This window comes from Petaurus breviceps, unplaced genomic scaffold (assembly GCF_028583685.1).
Source record: "Petaurus breviceps papuanus isolate PSGF00001 unplaced genomic scaffold, PetGlider_PUasm1.0 90842, whole genome shotgun sequence".
NCBI classification, from domain to species: domain Eukaryota; kingdom Metazoa; phylum Chordata; class Mammalia; order Diprotodontia; family Petauridae; genus Petaurus; species Petaurus breviceps.
This window is the reverse complement of record NW_027187358.1, coordinates 3,439,024-3,461,637: the sequence shown is the minus strand read 5'-3', so window position 1 is coordinate 3,461,637 and position 22,614 is coordinate 3,439,024. Positions and strand designations below refer to the sequence as shown.

Below are 22,614 nucleotides of genomic sequence, written 5' to 3'. Positions count from 1 at the left end.
AGTAACCTCTCAAGTCCCTTCTATGATCTATCCCACAGTCCTATACGAAGTTTGGGAAATAGCTCAGTTTCACTGGAATCCAGCACTTCAATTTAACAAATGTATATTAAGCTCTATTGTCTGCAAAGGATTCTGCTGGGGAATAATGTGAAATTAATATGGAAATATATTTTGGAATGAGATTGTGGAAGGCTTTGAATTTCAGGTTTAGGTGTTTAATCCTTGAAGATTTTTGAGTATGGTCAAACATGTGCCTAAGACGATGTATTCCTCTGCAGGATCTGTGTAGTATGAATTGGAAAGGAGAGAGCGTGGAGGGAAGGAGAGTTTCCCAGGTGAGGGATTCAAGGCACAGAGCAGTTAAAGAACCTTCCCCATTCTTTTCATTTCCAACCTCTTGTGTATTCATTGCAGCTTTGCTGAAACCACTGTTGGATCTGGGAAGGGTTTTTATTTATTTTTTTAATGGACTGAAAAACATGAATACTCTATGAAAAAGCAAATAAATTAAGTGACATGTAATTGAGTTTTAATGATCAGATTTATTAGAAGCAATATTTTTGCTAGAAAATATTCAAACAGTTGTTTGTAAAAATATTGTTCAACAAGTATCCCAGAGTGATATAATTTGTCTGGGTCTTAAATATTCTTGTTACAAGCAGGGCTTCATGTAAAGTTCTAGAAAGTTCTTGACATTATCTCATACTGTAGAGTTTAACATTGAGGTTGCAATTTAGGAACAGAGTGTTTATCAAACAGAGAAAAAAACAAATCAAATTTATACTTTGTGATATTAAATCGGAATAGTCAGCATCATACAACTTCAAGGACTTCCAGGATGAAGTAAAGATATTTCAAATAGGAAACAAAATTAGACAATATTAGTTTTATGAAAGGAAATGAAATTTTATTTCATCACATATATTAAAATGTTATTATCATCTGATATAGTGAATGCTAGAATTAGTACTTAGGCTATTTTGTTTTGATTACCAACTAGTAATTTATGCATTTAGAAAACTAGTGAATTTTTGTTAAGCCTCATTTATGCACTACTTAATATTAGCTATAAATTTGTGACCCCAATATTTCAATTTCACAATTCAACCATTAGTGCTTTTTGGTCCAACATGTGTCTTAAATGTTATTACACATGAAGTCTTATTTCCTTTCAAATTCTTTCATTTTCAATGTTTCAGAATAAATATTATAGGCTTTTCTCTTCTCTTCTAGGTTCAAAACTTTTGATGCATGAGTTAATGTATCTACTAAACAGTATTCATTATGCAATTATAATTATCATAAAATATTCGTAGGTACAATGATTAGTATTAAAAGTCTAGGTATGACAGTAAAAGCAAGGGATCCAAAATAGAACTATACCATTGGTATATTACGCCAAGTTCCATTGATTAGAGCCAACTGGCTGCCCCTAAGCAATTGGGGTTAAGTAACTTGCTCAAGTTTACACGGCCAGGTGTTTCTGGGTGGGTGCTAAGTGTCGGAGCTCGGATTCCATCCCCAGGTCGACACTGGAGCCGGTGCTCTTACTCGCTGTGCTACCTGGCCGCCCCTCTTCATGAAGTTTTGAGTCTCATATGATATGAGTAGTTGAACATGAGTTTATTGAGATACAACAGAAATGTAAGTACATTTTGTTTTTCTGATAAGAGTACATGTACTTCCTTTAGCAGCTGGTACAAAATCCATAGCCATTCAAGTTTGCTTTGTATATCAGCTATTTCTTTAATTACTTCAGTAGGAAAACTATCATGCTTACTTGTTCTTTGTCTTTGACAAAAGTTTTATTTCTCTAAAAACTCTAATGAATCCATAAGTTTGGAGTAATATGACACTGTTTTCACTTTTGGAAATGGATTTCACAATGGCAAAATTGTCTCAGCCTGAGTTAATCATATAAACTGAATAACATGATCCTGGCCAGTTTACTGGTAATAAGTTCAACATATAATTATACACACCATTAAAGTGTTAATGTAGCATTGGTAACTGTTGAGAACAATTTAAAATGTAGACAGACAAATCCTGATGGCAACAAAATGAAAACGGTTATAATACAATTAAAATGCTCATAGTTAATCATAATGCTAGCTTTCATATAGCTCTTAGAGGTGCTATTATTATCTCCTTTTTACCCATGAGTAAACCAAGAGAAGTCAAATGACTAGTCCAGGATCATACAACTAGTAAGTAAATACTTAAGGCAAGACTCAAACTCAGGTCTTCCTGATTCTAAATCCAGTGCTCTATTCACCATGCCAACTAGCTACCCTTGTGTCCCAGGGAAACTGAAGCTGTTTTAGACAATATGCAAAATCCAATAGCCTATTCAGTTAGAGACAGATATAAATAAGGGCCTTTGGTGGCATGCTTTGATGGTATTTTATAATACTCACCTTTAAACTTTCTATTCTGTCACTCAGAGGAATTTAAACAAGCAGTTTAAAAAATTTAAAGCAGAAATTGAAACGTCTTTGGTCATAGTTAATTTCTTAAAGCAAACAAAAGCATATATCTACAATTGTCTTTAGAATAGGTATCAATGGGAAACCTCCCATGTTGTCAGGAGTAAGAGTGCATGCCCAGCATTTAGAAACATTCTAGTCTTTAAGATACTTGTGTGATGTGTTTAGGAAAGCATTATTATATCCTCTTAGGATAGAAGATGACCTTTTTGCTGGGAACAGTAAATTGGTCTGATTCTGAGATTTTTCATCTTCTAATTCTGATGAATAACAAAAAATAATCAGGAGGAGACCACTAAGAAACAGCCACAGAATAATGAGCCATGTCCATTTTGGGAGCCAAATGCTAGGTGCAGATGTGGTTTCTTGGCTAGATGGCATAGCAGGAATTCTGTAGCAAATCCAGTGGATGGTTGGGCCACCGCAGTACTTATATTACCCTGCTCACTGGCACTTGGCTTACCATTCGTTGATGGGAATGTTTCTGATGGAACTGGTAGTCCTTTTCCAAAGTCTTGTGGAGTGGTTGTTGTCTTACAACATGAAATATGGATCCAAGTTGAAGGCCTGGACACTTTATTGCAGTAAGTAGAACTTGATATGGTCCTTCCAGGGAGGTTTCAAGCAAACTTTCTATTGATGCATCTTCAAATGAACCCAGTCACCAGACTGGATAGATTTACCACTGCTCCTTTGGGTCTCTAGGCAACATAGCTTACATCTGTGCATAGAAAACCATAACACATTTCATTAATGATTTTCAATAATTCAAAGATGACATGACTTAATTTTAAATTAGATCATTGACACAGGGAATGACATAGGAAGTCTCAAAGACCTGTCCATTAATATTACAATCTGTCCTATAAAATGAATGCATCTCATACTATTGATAAGGGGATACCAAATTTAGGAATAATTAAAAAAAAGTCTTTTAGTAACTTATATCATCTGCCTTCTTAGGAGGAAAAGCCTCAGTTCATCCCAAATATAAACATATAATTACAAGTATATGTATATCAAAATATCATTCTGAAATTTGAAAAAAAAATTAATCCATGTATTTATATAAGATTTCCATCGTGGTATATGAGCTGCTTACTTCACTGTAGGCTTCCTGATATTACATGTCTGACAAGGGAATCTGAATAGTATTGTTGGGTTATAGAAGCAAAGCGATTTCTCCCGAATAATTTCTTATTCTATGTACCCTCACTGCCTTTGCTTATTTGTACCAGTCCATGATATGCCAGTCTGTTAGTCAGCTAACATTTATCAAGCACCAATTATCTGCCAGGCACTGGGCTAATGAGCAAAATAAGGGAATAAAAACAACTGGACAGCTTGAGAATGACATGGTTGGCTTGAATGCATGCACATACACTTTGCAAAAATTCAAGTTTTTTCATTCTCCAGTTCCAGGGTCTGATTTTAAAGGAAAGCAACATTCTTGAGATGTTATAGAATGGTGATAGGAAAGTAAACAAACATAATAACATAATAACAGATCAGGGTATCAAAAGGATGGAAACCAGCCTGAGTGGCCAAATTCTGCTAAGAAATGTTCATGTGGGACATCATCGTAAGGTGTCTGAAGAGTAGTACATTTAATGATAGTCTTAGCAGTAGGTAATTGTAATGCATCAAGGAGAATTATTACTAAAACATGATTTCTGGAGTGCCTCCTGGTGCAAGAAAATCTTCTTTTCTTTGGAAGTTGTCCCAAATCATATAAAACAGCAAAAACATATTTAGAATCAGTGTAAATGGTAATAGATTTGCCATTTGTCAATATGCAGTTTCTACTTAAGGCAATAAATTATGCAGCTGGAGCTGTCAATATAGACAGTAAATAATAGCTTTCAGTAATTTCATGTTGAGAATGTTCAATAAATCTAAGAATAAATCAACCTTTGGAGTTTCCTAAGGAAGGCGCATTGGAGTAAGACATCAAATCAGGTCTATGGGAAAGGAGAAGCATTTATTATGTTCCTAATATGTTCTAGAGCAGGGGTGGGTAACCTACAGAATCAAGGTCACATGTGGCCCTCTAGGTCCTCAAGTATGGCCCTTTGACTGAATCCAAACTTCACAGAACAAATTTCAGGATTTGTTTGGATTCAGTCAAAGGGCCGTACTTGAGGACCTAGAGGGCCACATGTGTGCTTGAGGCTGCAGGTTCCTCACCCATCTTCTAGACTCTGTATTTAAGCTCTTCACAAATATTATCTTATTCTAGATCCTCACAACAACCTTGGGAACTAGGTGCTGTTATTATCTCTATTTTCTGTTTTTTTTTTGGAGGGCAATTGGGGTTAAGTGACTTGCCCAAAGTCACACAGCTAGTAATTGTGTCAAGTGTCTGAGGCCAGATTTGAACTCAGGTCCTCCTGACTCCAGGGTCAGTGCTCTATTCACTGGGCAACCTAGCCACCCTATTATCCCTATTTTCAATTGAGGAAACTGAGAGAAGTGGAGGTTAAATGACTTGCCCAAGGTCATACAACTAGGCTGGATTTGAACTCAGGTCTTCCTTACTCCAGGCCCAGTGCTCTATCCCTTGTGCCATCTAATCACCTAGGTTTGGTGGAGAGGTATAGGAAGAAGAAAAAGAAGAGATGGAGGAAGAAATGACATACATTAATTAAAATGAGAATTGAAAACACCTGGAATACTGGGACAAGGCCAATCCTTTTTTACAGTGCCCATAATTTCCACAATAAAAACAAATGATTCTATTACCTTCATCTAAGATAAGACTCTGAGCACTGCCAAGTCCTCCTTTCTGTCCTCTCAGGTTACTTGATCCTTGGCTGCAAAGCTGAAAAATTTGAAAATGTAAGGTTAAAAGATTTGTTTTAAAAGTGATCTTTTCTGCTTTGTTGGAGAGCTACATAGTGATTAGCTCTCTGACAAAAATTTAGTCTATCAAAACAAATAGGTTTCATAAAGTCTTGAATCTTTGACTAAAAAAAGAGAGCCTTGGACAAAACCAGTTAAAACTGCTTCTGAAACAACATCTGTTGGATGATCAGTATTAGGATTTATTTTAAAAATTCTTTTTAAGTGATTCATGAAACCTGGAAGATTTTCATTTTTATCCTGTTTATAATTATTTCTATTTGTCCATTCTGTGTGCCTTAGGCAATCTTTTAGAATTGCCTCAAGGATTTGTCATTGAGTAACAGGAATCCAATCACCATTTTCTGTTTGAATTAGGACACTGACCTTCTAAATTTAAATGAAGTAATACTTCTGGAAGCAAAACTCCTCCTAAAAGTTGATTTATCAGACCTGGTTGGATTACGACAATTGATATTAACTCATAGCTCCTCTCTTAATTTCAAGGGATCTTCTTTGATATTAAGAACACTTTTTTTTAAAGGCTTAAGATCTCCAGGAGTCCATAAAACATAAATAGTAATAAAATGTTTTCCATTTCCCTCTTGCCCAGGAAGCTGCTTTAAAGGAGTTTAGAGTGTACGTTGAGGTTGGAGCACAGTGTGGAGGGAGATTAGGGGTGGAGGTTGAAGCTGCTAAGGCTGTAGTGCTTGCTCCTTCTGTCCTATCTTCTTCCTAGAATTTGAGGGTGGGGGAATTGGATAAAGATTAGATGGTAGCAAATTGTTATGAATATGTTGAGAAATAGGACTGAAGAATCATCTTTAAGAGTAGGAGTTCTTAACCTTTTGTGTGTTATGGACCTGCTTGGCAGTCTGGTGATACCTTTGGGCCCCTTCTCAAGTCAAATCAAGTCAAGTCAACCAGAACTTAAGAGCCTTCTATGTGCCAGACACCATGCTAAGTGTTGGGAATACAAAGAAAGACAAAAATCAGTTTCTCTTCTCAAAGAATTCACAGTTTAATGAGGAAGACAGATATTAAACAGGTGTGTACAAACAAGATATAGATAGGAAAAATTAATCAACAGAAAGAATTCACTAAGATAAAGGCTTATCTTGGACTTGAAGAAATCCAGGAAAGCCAAGAGATAGAGATGAAGAGGGAGGAAATTCCAGACATAGAAGACAGCCTGTGAAAATGTAAGGAGTCAGGAGACAGAGCATTGTGTGTGAAGAAAAGTAGGAAGAGTAACACTACTGAATCACAGAGTATGTAGAGGGGATGCCTGCACCAGGTGAGGCACCTCACAGAGGAGCGCGAAATGAAGAGATGTGGGCCGGGGGATCGGTGACGACTGAGACAATTTATTCATCTGAGGGTCCAGGTATATGTAGGAAAAACTAGCGTAGTCTTTGAGAGCCACTCCCATGGAACACTTCCCTATGCCCTAGTTCTCCTACGTGACTTCCTTGTTCTCTTATGTCAGTTATCATGGTTCAAGAGATGGGCAGGAAGTTCCAAGAACCTCCTTTGCACAGAAAAGTGGTGAGCCAACATCCTGAGAATGAGAGCTTATGAGGGTGAGAACAGGCAAGAGTCAAACTCTGGTCAAACCCTGTCCTTGATTCTTCAACCCTGACCGGACTCCTCAGAGCTGGCTCTCTACATAGAGGGAACTAAGGTGTAAGAAGATTGGAAAAGTAGGAAGGGGATAGATAACGAAACGCTTTGAATATCAAGCAGAATATTTTGCATTTGACCCCGGAGGTAAAGGGGAACCATTGAAGTTCATTGAATGAAAATTTATTGAGTGACATGGTTAGACCTACACTTTAGGAGGATCAGTTTGACAGTGGAGGATGGAGCAGAGGAGGGAGAGACTTGAGCCAGGGAGACCAACCAGAAGGCTACTGCAACAGTTCAAGTATGAGAACATAAGGCCTGACCTAGGTGGGGACAGTGTCAGAGGAGAGAAGGGGGCCTATGTGAGAGCTGTCATAAAGAACAGTACTTGGAAACAGATTGAATATGGGGGCTGAGAGAGAATGAAGAGGATGGCATCTAATTTGGAAGTCTGGATTACTGGGAAGATGGATGGTGGGGCCCTTGACAGTAATAGGGAAATTAAGATGAGGAGACGTTTTTTCAAAAAGAGGCTGAGAGTTCTCATAATATTTTAAATACATAAGATGAAATACACAAGACTGAAAAGAAATCAATGATATTGAAATGTTTATATTTGTATGTATATATATAGAAATGTTTTGTATATATAACTATGCCTATATAAATGTTATATATTACCATATATATACACACACACCTATATTTATATACATAGGCATAATACACATAGCTATATTTGTATATTTGTGTGTAAACATACACATATATAAACATGCAATATATTTCACATATATTATATACATATTTCATGGACCCTATCTTAAGAACTCCTATTTTCTGGATGATCCTGCTTAAGAAGATGAAGAAACAGGAATAAAATTTTCTATAGTAGTATCTATTTTGGAGACATGAACTGGTTCTTAATAAGGTGGTAGAATTTTTACAGTATTACTGGAATAATAAAATCCCTTGAAGATTTTCTTTAATATCCATCAATTTAGGTGAATGTAACTTTTTTTTTTTTTTAGCAATCAGGGTTAAATAACTTGCTCAAGGTTACACGGCAAGTTATTTCTGGGTGTGGTGCTGAGTGTCTGAGCCTGGGATTTGATCTCCAGGTCATCGCAACACTGGAGCCGGTGCTCTTCCTCGCTGAGCCACCTGGCCACCCCTTGAATGTAACTATTTAATGAGATATGTGTTTAGAATCTTCAGCTAATTTGATCTTTCATTTTATTCCAGAAGAAACTGAGTGTTCTTTTTGTCTTTTAGTAATTTCTTCATATTAAGCTTCCCACTGACCATCTTGAATCTTAGAACCTTGAGAATAAAATGCTCTTTTCAAACAATAGATTTTCTCTAAATGAAATTTCAACAACCCGGCATTCACTACTGTTTAGAAGTATCATCACAGGTAAGATATTTTTACTCTTTTAAAAACTGACAAGCCTTTGCATTCATTCTTGATATTTTTATCTAAACTAGGTTGGTGTATGTTTTTTTCCTGGGACTAATTAAACCTTAAAGTTTCTGATATTTAATTCAGTTTTTCATTTATGTGAGCTTACATATAGAAAGTAAAGGAATAGAGATTTATGGTAGACACGTAATTTGCCTGAAGTAATGTGAGGAAGATCACAGGATTTAGTCTCAGGAAAGGAAATTGGAGCAGAACTTTACTTTTAGCCCAGAAGCAAGTATCCTTCTCTCTCAAATGTAAGGAAATAGGGAAAAAGAAAAATCTCTTACCTATTGGATCATGAAATTCTCCCAGTGTGTCCCTTGCTTTTTGATGTACCAATGCAGGAGTTATGGGTAGTTGGCGTTAGTTCAAGTCTTAGAGATGGTTGATGGGTTTATATTGCTAAAGGGAAGGATATCAGAGTTTGGATTTCAAGGATAGCATATTCATTCCCATAACGGGAAGGGTAAATTGTTCATAATTCTGTAAGTATATATTTATAATTCATACATGGCAAATATGATTCACACAGGGTGAAAAAACACCTCGAAACTACCTGTTAGGAATGTAATTTTTTCAAGGTTGTTGATAGATAAAGGAGTTGTGGAGGAAAGATACCTCCTAATTGACCTAGTGAAGACCACAATTCAACTGGGAAGGGAGAAGGAAAAGGAAATAAAAGCATTTATTAAGTGCTGACTATGCCAGACACTGTGGTATTTTAAAAAATAATATATTAGTTGAGATGACTCCACCTATAAAAAGCTAGACTAATCTCAGTATCTTGATATAATAAAACACTCTCAACTACTCATTTTAACATGGAATCTGTCATATTTGATTTATACAAAATGAGTCTGACACATATCTGAGCAAATACTGGCAGAAACAATTTCTCACAGATAAACACCATAGAGATTTAAAGCAGGGTTTCTTACCTCTGGAATTGGACTTTTGAGGTTCAGTGAAAAATGTGCTGTTCCATCCTCTGCTGGAACCTGATTGGAATCAAAGGTACTATACTGTTGAGGCAAATAAACAAAGTCACTAGATGTTTCATTTAGTGATCTGAAAAACAATATTGTTATTGGAAAATATCCAAACAGCTGTTCGGAGGACAATTGCGTAATGGAGATTCTTCTCTATCAACCAAGTATCCCAGCTTGACACAATTAATATGTGCCTTATATACTATTGTGGAAATCCTCATGGAAAGTTCTAAAAGTTAATTCACACTGTAGAGTTTTACATTAAAGTTACAATTTGGGAACGGGCTGTTTATTGGACAGTAAGGAAACAATCAAAGTTACATTTTGGTATGCTAAATCATAACAATATCCTACAGATTCAGGAATTTCTGGGATGAAGTAGAGATATTGAAAATCACAAAGATTCAAACAATAGTAACCTCATGAAAATAAACTATAATCTATCTTATCATGAACATAAAAATGTTATCATCTGGTATTTTATAGAGGATGCTAGAATTTGCATATAGGTTATTCTATGTAGGACAACTATTCAGCTAGTTACATATAAGTTTTTGTTGTTCAGTCATTTTTTTAGTCATGTCCAACTCTGGGTGATCCCATTTGCTATTTTCTTGGCAAAGATACTAGAATGATTTGCCATTTTCTTCTCCAACCCATTTTAAAGATGAGGAAACTGAGACAAATAGGGGTAAGTGACTTGCCGTGGGTCACACAGCTAGTAAATGTCTGAGGTGAGATTTGAACTCAGGAAAATGAGCCTGGTACTCTATCCATCGATCCACATAATTGCCCACACTTATAAGTTTAGAGGTCTATTAAATTTCTAATCAAGTTTTATGTATGACTTAATTTTAATTCACTTACAATTTGATAGTTTAATATTTTATTTTCATGCACAGAATATGACAAAATAACATAGGCTTCAGGAAGATTGATTGCTATTTCTTTGGCTCTTAAGCCCAAGGAAATGATGGTTAAGAGGGATCACCCTGTTTCCTAAAGCATTTGAGAAAAAGAACTGAATTCTACTGAATTTAAGTCCACAGTAGAACTTGCTGTAGACATGCTCAAAATTTTTCTACTAAAGATGGAGGCATCCAGCAGGTACAGAGGGTAACCTAACATTTCAGGAAAAGAAGCCAAAGCCTCAATCAACAACAGCAGCATTGATATATCACATTTATGTCATGCCTTAAGGTTGGCAAAACACTTTACATGTATCACCCTATTATATTTCTCCCTCATTTCTGTAAAATAGGTGCTATTATTAATTCCATTTTATAGATGAGAAAATTAAGGATGAGAGAAGTTAAGTGATTTACCCAGGATCATATAGAAAGCAAATATTTAAGAAAGGAATCAAACTCAGGTTTTCCTGACTCTAAAATCTACCCTTTATCTTCTGTGTCACCTGGATGCAAAGTGACAGGTACAAAAGGAAAAAAAAAACCAAGTATGTTACTATGGATGATTTTGAGTTGGAAGTGACATTAGAGATAATCTAGTCTAGTTTCTCTATTTTACGGATGAGAAAAATGAAGACTTTGAGAAATTAAATGGCATGCCTACATAGCTAGTAAGTAAAAGAAGCAGGATTTGAACCCTGATCATTGGATGTCCAATCTAGCCTGTTTTGCTCTTTATCATTCTGCCTCCTAGAAATGTCTGTTTGAAAGAAAAAAAAAAGATGGACTGGTCATTTAGTGAGAGCAAGGGATAACTCATGTCTACATTCATCAGTACAATGTCAAGACAGTCAGAAGAAGAAGTTGGGTAGAGGACTTAGGTTGGCTTTATGAGATGATGGGGACAAAAACCACACAGGAGGGGCTGGCATGCTTGGGTTGGCTATCTGAATCGTTGGAGGAAGAACTTGTATTGTTAAGATTACAGGTCTCTGAAAGTTCTGGGTGTCTCCTGCACATGACTCAGAAAGACCTTACTTCTTATTCAGTTCATGTTGACATAGGGCTCTAGATCATGGACTCCATAGAAGGATGGAAGCAGAGTTCCATAGGTTGGGGGTGGGTGGGTTTTTAAATATTATTTATTCATTGTATGTTTCTAAGCCTATCTTAAGCTAGGTTTTCCTGCTCCAGTCTCTCTAACCATGCTCTGCTTTCTAGGGGAAAGTGTTCTCTTAGAAAAGGGCAGTATCTTGTTGCAGAACCAGATGGAAATTCTAGGGAGACAGTTTTTGGCTTAACCTAAGAAAGAGCTATTTAATAACTTGAACAATACAAAAATGGAACAAGTTGCTGTTGGGATACTGAGCTCCCTGTAATTGGAAGTATTCAAACAGAGCTTCTCTGTTCACCTGTCAGGCACCCTGTGTGATTTCTACATTGGGTGAGTCTCTTTCCCTAGAGCCTAAATTTGAGGGTAAAGAGTATTTTTCTACACATTACCTATTATACCCTTTCACAAAACCTGATTCAGTGACTGTTTCTCTTCTGCAACATTCTGCTTTCTGTCTCTATGCCTTCGCAAAGGCTCTGCCCCCTGCCTAGTGGGTGCTCCTTTCTTACCTCTACTTCAGCATCTCCAGTTTTCTCCAAAGCAAGCTCAAAAGACATGAGGCCTTTTCTGACTCTCCCCCCATCTCCAGCTATTAGTTATTCTCCCTAACAAATTACCTAATGTTTGGTATAGTGCCTGTCACACAGTAGGTATTTTTTGAATTAATTTGAATTGAATTATATGCTTTTTCCTTCTCTGTAGTGATGTAGATCTATTAGGCACCCCATAAATATTTGTTTTAAAAAAATAATGCATGTAAAAACAATTTTAATGTTCTTTTTTTTTTTGGTAAAACTTTGAGTTTCAAATTATATTCCTCCCTCCCTGCCCTCCTCTTTCCCTGAGATATACAGGTTCTACATGTGCAATCATGTAAAACATCATAAATACTTATTGATTGACTGAGTGGATGAAAAGTTAAGACTCTGTATTAAAGACCTGGTTCTTCCATGCACTGACATGGTGATAACCTTGATTTACAGAGAAACTTGTGAGAAAATTGACAAAATCAAAGTAAAAATTCCCCCATGCTGGGAACACTGGCTGATGGGCCAGGTTTGCCTCCTCATTCCATAGCTGCAAGGACATAGGTGGATGCCCTCAAACTAAGGTAGCTCCTCAATAGGAATATCAAATCTAGAGACATTTTTTGTCACAACATATAGGAGCCATCAGGACCCTGGATTTTCTTTTAATTAGCATTTTTTTTAAACTGTAGTGTTAGAACTTTAATGTATGCATAATTTTCCCTAACTGAATTTATGAAAATGTATTAAGATGGCAGGCATTTAAAGAGCTTCAGGGAACACATTAGAATTCAGTGTCCAGCAAGGTGCATATGGAGAAAACTATGCTGTCAGCATGTTTATATCCCCTTTAGCTCATGAACTGTATCTTAAACTTAGCTTGGTTCCTGGAGAATCAGGAATTTGGCACATTGTGTGTATGCAATTGTAATTTAACTTTGGAGAGATGTAACATCAATTATGGGGAAAGGGATAATATTTGCTCCAGAGCACTGGTGCTGTTAATAAAAAGCTGATTCCTGAATATGTTTACAATGGCTATTTCTTTCCTATGACCCAAGTCATAAATGCTGAATTTTATGAAACCCATGTCCTTAAGCTTATATAAGAAAACAAAATGAAATAAAAAAAAGTACTACCTGCCAATATATAATTTATCACCATAACTTGGGGGCAGCAAAATCCTCTGAACTGGCGCTTCTGTGAGTCAGAATTGGTTGGCTTAGTTGTCTTTCTGGGTAAATCAGGCTGTCTCCTCATCCCCCACCCCATGTCAGATTGGTGGTAGCATTTGACCTGAGGGCCAAGGGCAGTGCCTTGTAGTAGCAGGAAGAAGCAAAGAGGCCTCATGGGCACTCAGCAGTTCTGAAGAGTCAGCTGAAGTGTATGTGATACGACAGTTCTTTTTTCTTTCAACTCTTCAAGTAACAAAGTAATGCTGTTTTACAATTTGGACTCAGCAGAAAAAAAGAGAGCAATGCCTTCTCTTTGCCTATGGTCTGATTAATCTTAACTTTTGGAATTTGACTATATTTGGAAAAGCAGTCAAGATCTAGGGAAGAAGTTGAAGTTCAATATTTTCTTGACATTTTCTGGGGAAGGTAAATCCATTCTCTCTCTTTCTTTCTTTCTTTCTACAGGGAGAGAGATAGGGATAAATAGAGATAGAGATAGGAACAGAGAGACACAGAGACAGAGAGAGACTGAGATAGGGACAGAGATAGAGATAGGGAGAGAGAGAGAGAGAGAGAGAGAGAGAGAGAGAGAGAGAGAGAGAGAGCTCATTTACTTTGCAGCATGAAGCAGCTTCCCCTTTCTCCCCTCCAACCCACAAAAATCATAGAATCATAGAATTTAAAGGCTAGAAAGGGTTTTTGGACTCCATTACTCCTGCCCTATTTTGGTGTGAGAAGTATGTTTTCAGACACATCCAGGAGAACTTTTATAAGCAAAGAGATAATTGTACTATTAAGCAATCATTTTGTTGCTCTGGAGAAATTGGAGTGCTGTGTACAGCCTCTGCAATGTTTTTTTATAGCTTGCTTTAGTAGGCAGGATGACTTGGGAAGAGTAAAACCAGCTAAAAACTGTCCAACATGGCCATTTTAAAAGATCTTGGGAGGGATCATAAATTTAGGTTTGGACATGTTTTCAGAGGCCATCTAGTCTAACCCCTCATTTTACAGATAAGTCACCTGAGGCTCAGAGGTGACCTGTCCAAGGTTATACAGACAATAGGTATCAGAACCAGGATTGGAACCCCTCTCTTCTGACTCTAAATTCATCACATTTTAACAGAACTGTATGATGCCTAGTTGCTCTGATGCTATTACCTATATGGAGAAGAGGAGGGGCACAAAAAATGATGCAACCAGCCAAAAGGTTACAGTGAAGCTTAGATTCTGGGTACATACTAGAGTTTCAGTTGTAAAGAGTGAATCTGTGCAATGTCTTCTCACTTCAGAATTGAATTTACAGTGACTGTTAGTTTACAGGTTATATCACCAGAAGAATTTTCTTCAGCAATATGTATAATGCATGTGTATATATATGTGCACAATGTGCATTTTATGCACGTATGTATGCATATACACACATATATACATGTGTTTATAAAATGTTTCTTTCTGTTTTGCCTTCCTTGGTGTATATATCCCATGGTGGTATCACTGGGTCAAAGGGTATGGATAATTTAATCACTTTATTTACTTAATTCCAAATTGATATGCAGAAAAGAACAGGACTAATTTATAGCTCTGCCATAAATGTTTTAGGGTGCCTATTTTCCATCAGTCCTTCTAGCACATTGTTTTTTATTTATTGTTTTGTTTTTGGTCATCTTTGACCATTTGTAGGATGTGAGGCAAAACCTCAGAGCTGTATTAATGTGCATTGCTTAGACTATTATTGCTTTGGAACATGTTTTTGAATGCTCACTTATAGTCTGTAATTCTTTTGAAAATTTTTTATATCCTTTGATCATTCATTTATTTTGGAATAGTCCCTGACTATTTATCTCTGTACCTATGTATGTATGTATGTGTGTGTGTATATATGTATGTATGTATCCATCTAGGTTATTAGAGCTTTATCAGTGATGTCAGATGCAATTTACACTTACATGGAAGTTTCTCACCCTTATTAATTTTATTTTTTGCATAAATGTTTAAGTTTTATGCAATCCATAGTTTGATCATCATTGTCTTCTCTGTCCCATCTGGTTAAGAATTCACTTCTTATCATACTTGTGAAAAGTATCTTTACTTAAAATTATTTTTATGATATATTTAGGTTGCAAAGTCATTTGGAAAATATGACTTCTGGTGTAAGATGTTGACCTAAATCTAAATGCTGTACCACTGCTTTCCAGGTTTCCTAATAGTTTACTATAAAAAGGAAATAATTTCCTTGGTTTTTATTTTTTGAACACTAGGCAACAATTTTCATTTTTTAAAATTTTCATTCTTATGTAGTCTATCTCATTCTTTGACTGTTTTAAAAATAATACTAAATATTTTGTATGACTACCACTTTTTAATATAGTTCAAGGTCTGATGATACTTTCCATTTGCATTATTTTTCTCATTATTTTCTATAATAAATTCTAGACCTCTTGTTTCTTAACATAATTAAAAAAATCATTTTTCCAAGTCCTATGCAGTGTTCTTGGAAGTCTGATTGGTATCATAGTATATCATGTGAATCTACATGTATCACATATAAATTAATGCAGAGAACAATATCATCATCTTTATTATATTGACAGTCCAACCACGTGCACCAAACATCTGTTCAATAATTTGTCTCTTTCTGTAAAAAATGTTTTGTAGTTGCATTTGTATAAGCCTTGCATGTATTTTTGTAGGTTAACTTCCAGATGTTTTATAAACACTGTAGTTATTTTAAATGCAAGTTCTTTTATTGTTGTTTTTTTATTATTTTTGTAATACATGTTAAAATTTTTAAAGATTTATTTTATAACCTGCTATTTTACTGAACATCCTAATATTCTCAAGCAGTTTTTTCACTGAGTGTCTGAGATTTCCTAAGCAACCATCTTACCTACAAATAGTGATGATTTCATTTCTTCTTTATCAATATTTATAAATTAAATTTTATCCAATTAATCTTATTATGGTATATGATATGTTGTTGATCTGAACCCAATTTCTGCTTAATTATTTTTTAAGTTTACTAGTGCTTCTTATGAAAAAGAAAATCCTTTTCCTAGATATTAATATTTTTGGGTTTATGAAACACTGGGTTACTGGATGAATAAACATTTATTAACTTCTTACTAAATACTTGGACAGCTGGGTGGTACAGTGGACAGAGGAACCAAACTCAGGACCTGGAGTCAGGAAGGTCTAAGTTTAAATAATGATCAGAAACTTACTGACTGTGTGACACTAGGCAAGTCACTTAACCCCATTTGCCTCAGTTCCTAATCTATAAAATAGGGTCACAATGGAGAAGGAAATGGTGAACAACTCCAGTATCTTTTCCAAGAAAACCCCATGGATTTATCCATGGGGTCACATAGAATTGGACACTACTGAACAACAACAGCAACATGCTGGATGGTATGATATGTTAGACTGTATGTTAAATCAAACATGAATGAAATAATTTCTATTCTCTAAGAGCCTAAATGCTAATAAAAGAGACATGAACATATTTAAGAATATTCAGAAAATGATACCTTGAAAATTAGAATCAGGCAAGGTGAAGCCAGTGAAGATATAAGAGATCAAGAAATAATCAAACAAAATATGAAGAATGAAAAAAATAGAAAAGAAAGTGAAATGTCTTATAAGAAAAACAGCTGTTCTAGAGAAGAGATCAAGAAGAGAAAACAAGAATGATCAGACTACCTGAAGGCTATGATCAAAAAAAGAATCTTGATATAATAGTATGAGAAATAATTAGCAAAAATTGTCCTGAAGCATTAGAATGGGTTTGGGGAGGGGAGAGTAGAAATAGAAAATATCCATCAATCACCACTTGAAAGGGATTCTATGATGAAAACTCAAAGGAATATTATATTCAAATTCTGAAACCCACAGCTGAAAAAGAAAATATTAAAAGCAACAAGAAAAAAACAATTTAAATGTGACAATGCCATAATTGGAATCATACAAGACCTATCAGTGAAGATAGTAAAGGACTGTAGGTCTTGGAACACTGTATATTGAAGAGCAAAAGAACTGGGACTCCAGGTGAAAATATCATACCCAGCAAAGTTGAGCATAATCTTGAATGGAAAAAAAAATGGACATTTGATCAACTGTCAGATTTTCAAGACTTCGTTAAAAAAAAAAAAACACCTGAACTTAATACGAGATCTGACATATAAGAGCCAAGAGAAACATAAGTTATGTACCAAAGACTGATTACAAGGGATTCAATAAAGACAAATTGTTTAATTTTTATATATTTAAAATGTGAAGCATATGTCTAAGATTGTCATTAGTAATTGGGTAGTTAGTAAAGAAAGATTGGAGTAGACCTGAATATGATATGACTTTAAAAAGTGAAACCATTTAGGAACAGCTAAAAAGAATAATTATTTTATACAAATGAAGTATAAGCAGAAGAATCAATGCAGAAGAATTAGATGGGGGAGGAGGGTTGTTAGTTCTGGTAACCTACTTTCATTGGGAATGGGTTTAAGAGGGAACAATGCAACATAGCTAGAAGAGTCTAAAAGTCTTCTAAATTCAGAAGAAATAAAATGTAAGGAGATATGGAAGGAGGAGAAGACAAGGGAGGGATCTCTAGAGGGGATGGTGAGGGTGAGGGAATAGGTCAAAGTGGGGTATAAAAGGGTGTTTTGATCAATGGGAATGGGAGAATAAGGGAGGGATCCTTGGAAGAGGGTAGGCTAAGTAATAAGAGGACAAGGTAGAGAGTAGAAGTAAAGTAGAAGAGTCAGGAGGGATAGGAAACAAGAGATACACACAAACATAAGAACTAAGATCAGGAGTAAAATAGGTTTGGGAAAGTATATGTCTATATATGGATGTATATATGTATCTATGTCTATATTAGAAATATATTTGTACTTAGCTGTAGCCTTCTGGGATGAGGGGGGGGAGGGAGGAAAGGTAAAAAAGAATGAAGTAAAAAATGCACAGCAGAAAAAAAAAACTTACAAGGAAGCAAAGAAAATATGGGCAGCTTTCAACACAATGTGTAGTATTTATCATACAGTCTTTCTTAAAATGAAAATTTATCATTATATACTTTGAATCCTCTCATGTTCTGCTATGCACATGACATGCTTCTCCCTTTCTTAATATTTAAGTTCCAATATTTAAGTTTATGATATTTTTCTTCTTGTTTTTGGAGGGCAATTGGGCTTAAGTGACTTGCCCTAAGTCATATGGCTAGTAAGTGTGTCAAATGTCTGAGGCCGGATTTGAACTCAGGTCCTCCTGACTTCAGGGCCGGTGTTCTACTATGTGACACCTAGCCTCTCCTTTCTTCTTTCTATTCTGTATTTGTGTTCTGGTGTTTGAGTCTAAAAGAAAATTAACAAAAAGAATAGTCAGACTATATTAAGAGAATTCATACAAATAAATGCAAATTAGTTAAGTACAAGGTAGTTTGAGAGTACACTAGCATTTCTAAAGGGAGATCAGGAGAAGCTTCACATAGGAAATGATGTTTGAACAGCATCCTGAAGGAAGAGAAGGATACTATGAGGTAGAGATAAGGAGAGAGTATATTCTAGTAATGGGGGCATAGCCAGGGCAAAGGCATGGAGACTGGAGATGGAATGTCATGTGTGAAGATCTGAAAGGTCAGTGTGGTTGCATGGAGTATAGTATGGGGTGATAATATACAATGAATCTGTAAAGTTATGTTGGAGAAGATAGAGCAGCTTATATTTGATATTAGAAACAGGAGGAAGCCACTGGAGTTGATTAAATAGGAGAGTGACATGATCAGATCTGCACTTAAGGAAAATTATTTTGGCAACAGTATAGAGAAAAAATATCATAAACTTCAAGCATGGAGACCAATTAGGAGGTTACTGTAATAATCTAGGTAAGAAATGACAGGGGCCTGAACTAAGATGGCAGCTGAATGGAGAGAAGGAATCAGATGTAGGAGATAATGTGGAACGAGAAATAAGACTTACCCACCCATTAGATATGTGGGGTAAAGGAGAGGGAGGAATTGAAGATAATGCCAAACCTGAGAGGCTTGAAGACAGAAATAAGGGAGTTTGGAAGAGGGGTGGAAATTTTTTGGAAAGATGATGAGTTCTGTTTTAGATAGGTTGAGTTTGAGTTGTTTCTGTAACATCCAGTCTGAAATATCTAATATGAAATTGCTGATGTGAAACTTAAGCCTGGGGGGAGAGATTAGAGTTGGACACATAGCTCTAGGAGTCATTGACATAAAGGTAATGGTTACCCCTATGGGAACTGAGGAGATCATTAAGAAGAATATGTAGACAGAGAAGAATAAGGTTCCATTGAAGGGAAGTCTTGTTCCCTTTCCTTATTTCTATAGCTAGTATTCTTATAAATATGGTAATGGTGAGGAGAGGGAACATTTTTGCTTAACCCATGTTTATACTTAAAAAGCTATTTTTTCTTTTAAGCAATCAGGGTTAAGTAACTTGCTCAAGGTTACACAGCCAGTTATTTCTGGGTGTGGTGCTAAGTATCTGAGCCTGGATTTGATCCCCAGGTCATCCCGACACTGGAGCTGGTGCTCTTTACTTGCTGAGCCACCTGGCCGCCCCTAAGCAAATGGGGTTAAGTAACTTGCTCAAGTTTACACAGCCAGGTGTTTCTGGGTGGGTGCTAAGTGTCTGAGCCCAGATTCAATCCCCAAGTCATCTCAACACTGGAGCCGGTGCTCTTACTCGCTGTGCGACCTGGCCGCCCCAAAAGCTATTTTCTCCTGACATTATTTGTACTGAGTCCAGAAGGCATCTTCTCATAGATGATTGACCCCTTTTTTCCTTCTGTTGGGCCTAAAGTTCATCCCACCTGAGGTCCAATAACCCATTTTCTGATGACTAGAACTTCAGTGTTTACTTTTTCCTGACAATGTCCTTTTCCATGTCCTCATGTCCCTGGGGGTTACCAGCCTTTGTATTGCAAGGTGCATTTGTAATAAAAGTATTTCTTTAACATTATTGATTAGCTTGCCTCTTAAATCCCAAAGTAACTGTAATGGACTGTGGGACTCTGCATGTATACCTGCCTGAACTGTCTCTTTCTCTGTCTTTGATTCTCTCTCTCTCCCTCACCCTTTCTTACATACATAGAGTATAATTTCTTACTCTGATCATAGTGGTCTAGAGTAGTCTATCTGAAGATGATGAAGTAATTTATTCCACATTTATAAGGCCAAGTTTAGTCAACAACTTGAAGTATTGGCATAGAATATATCCTATAAATGGAGAATCTGAGCATCATTATTCTTACTCACTTGTTTACGGACAATGAAGGGCTATTACCTTGGACCAATCTTGCCGTGAAATAAGGGATATGGTACTGGTTACTTTGTTTGAACTCTTGTTTGGGTCAGTCATGTTAAATTTCATAACTTCGTGTGAAATCCAACTGCGGTTTGACAACAGCCCAGGATCTCTCTTGGGTGGGTTGAAGGCATATGGTGGATTTCATAAAAATATTTTAAAAAATTCATTTCAAGAATAAACATATGCTCCACAGCATATGGGAATGGAGATGTCACAATACTGAACAACAATGGCTGTGAAACAGCCACCGAAAAGTATTCAAAACAGTAAGGGTATATTTTCCCCTACTTCTAACTCTGGAAGAATTCTGCAATCTAGCACAGAATAACTGTGGCTTGGATCCTCAGAGTAATGACTACCATAAACACATGTGTTGTCTCTCATCAACATTCCGAGTATATTAGAATCTCTTGACCCATTGAATCTGGTTACTCTGGCAAATGTCAGCCTTCTTCTAGGGGTTAAGCCAGGAAAGAGAATCGAAAAGCAAAAGCAAGCTGGTGTTGGCTTTGTGATTGAAGTTGCTGCTTGCCCCAAGAGCTGCTATGTTATAGAAATACTAATTTAATTCCAGCAGGGTCTTCAGTAGCTCCTGATTCCCAGTGACTAACAACTCTGCCCAACTGCCAACACTGCAAAACTGTACAAATGCCAGATACAATCGGCAGTCTATTTTCTAAAAAGTATATGAACAGCCTGGTAATGGAATCCAAATGACGTGTCCTTTAAACATTTTATTTCTGAATGTAGAGGCTCTGACCCCATATTTACTTATTCCCCTGCTAATTTAAGGAAGAACAGGGAAGCATTTGTTTCTAACTAAAAGGAAAAAGCACATAATTTCTTTTTCTCTTCTGGGAGGGAAAAGTTTGACCAGATACATGGCTAACTTCAATGTATCATTTAAACAATTTCCATAAGATATTGAATGAAAAGCAATTATGTAACTATAATATGTTCCAAGAAAATAGACTCTTGTGCATGGCAGCTGCCTTCAAATGTTCACAGAGTTGTTATGTGGAAGAGGCGTCCCACTTGTTCTGTTTGCGCTTAGAGGCCAGACCTAGGAGAAATGGGGCAACTGCAAATTTAAGCCTGATGTCAGGAAAAACTCTAGAAAGCTGCACTGTCCAAAAGTCAACAAGCCACTTTGGGTGGTAGTGGCTTTTTCGTTCTTGGAGGTCTTTGAGAAAAGGCTGTCTGACTTTTGTCTGAGTATTATATCGAGGGAGGTCTTATTCAGGAAAGGGTTAGACTAAATGGCCTCCATATTTCCTTCCAAACCTGAAATACCATGAAGGTTTGTTTGCAATTTCTTCTACTAGACATAGGAACATAGAGGTGATGTTAGGGGTCATCTTGTCCAATTCTCTTGTTTTATCATTTTGGAAACTGAGGTCTAATAAGGTTAAATAACTCACCACTGATTGGGTCAGAGATGGAATTTGAACTGAAGTCTTTAGAGACAGTGATTTCTCTCTCTCTGTCTCTGTCTCTCTGTCTCTGTCTCTGTCTCTCTCTCTCTCTGTCTCTCTCTCTCTCTCTGTCTGTCTCTCTCTCTCTCTGTTTTTGCTTTTTTGGGAGGGGGGAAGGCAGGGCAATTGAGGTTAAGTGACATGCCCTAGGTCACACAGCTAGTAAGTGTTAAGTGTCTGAGGGCAGATTTGAACTTAGGTCCTCCTGACTCCAGGGCTTGTGCTCTGTTCACTGTGCCACCTAGCAGTCCTGAGACAGTGATTTCTTTATTACAACTGGTCATTGTCTGAAGCAGCTGTTTTGATATTTCATTGTCTTATCACAATTGCATGTCATGGCATCATCACCACCCTGGTGTTTTGGTCCTCTTTAGGAACAAAGGAGAGACAACAACCTCTGTAAGTATGAACTGCCCCACTGGGGACCCAATTGGGACTGGCCAGTTGGGCAACAAAGCTCTTTCTTTTTTTTTTAAAAGCAATTGGGGTTAAGAAACTTGCTCAAAGTTACATGGCCAGTTATTTTTTGTGTGGGTATTAAGTATTTCAGGCCAGAACTGATCCCAGGTCCTCCCAACTCTGGGGCTGGCACTCTTACTCACTGCACCACCTAGCTGCCTTACTTTCTTTCTTTCTTCCTTCCTTCCTTCCTTCCTTCCTTCCTTCCTTCCTTCCTT

At 36.6% G+C, this 22,614-nt stretch overlaps 2 long non-coding RNA genes across 2 annotated transcripts in view; one reads left to right on the top strand and one right to left on the bottom strand.

Annotated features, from left to right (window-relative positions):
• Positions 1-522: 522 nt before the first annotated feature.
• LOC138148757 (uncharacterized) lies at positions 523-9,773 on the bottom strand. The gene is made up of 4 exons (XR_011165146.1): positions 9,357-9,773; positions 8,706-8,820; positions 5,229-5,307; positions 523-3,207 (listed from the first exon to the last, which is right to left on the bottom strand). It is a non-coding gene; the product is annotated as an uncharacterized lncRNA (long non-coding RNA).
• LOC138148759 (uncharacterized) overlaps positions 8,025-22,614 on the top strand; it is a 142,704-nt gene continuing 128,114 nt past the window's right edge. The window contains exon 1 of the long non-coding RNA XR_011165147.1: positions 8,025-8,370. This is a non-coding gene — a long non-coding RNA (uncharacterized lncRNA). The remainder of the gene's footprint in view (positions 8,371-22,614) is intronic.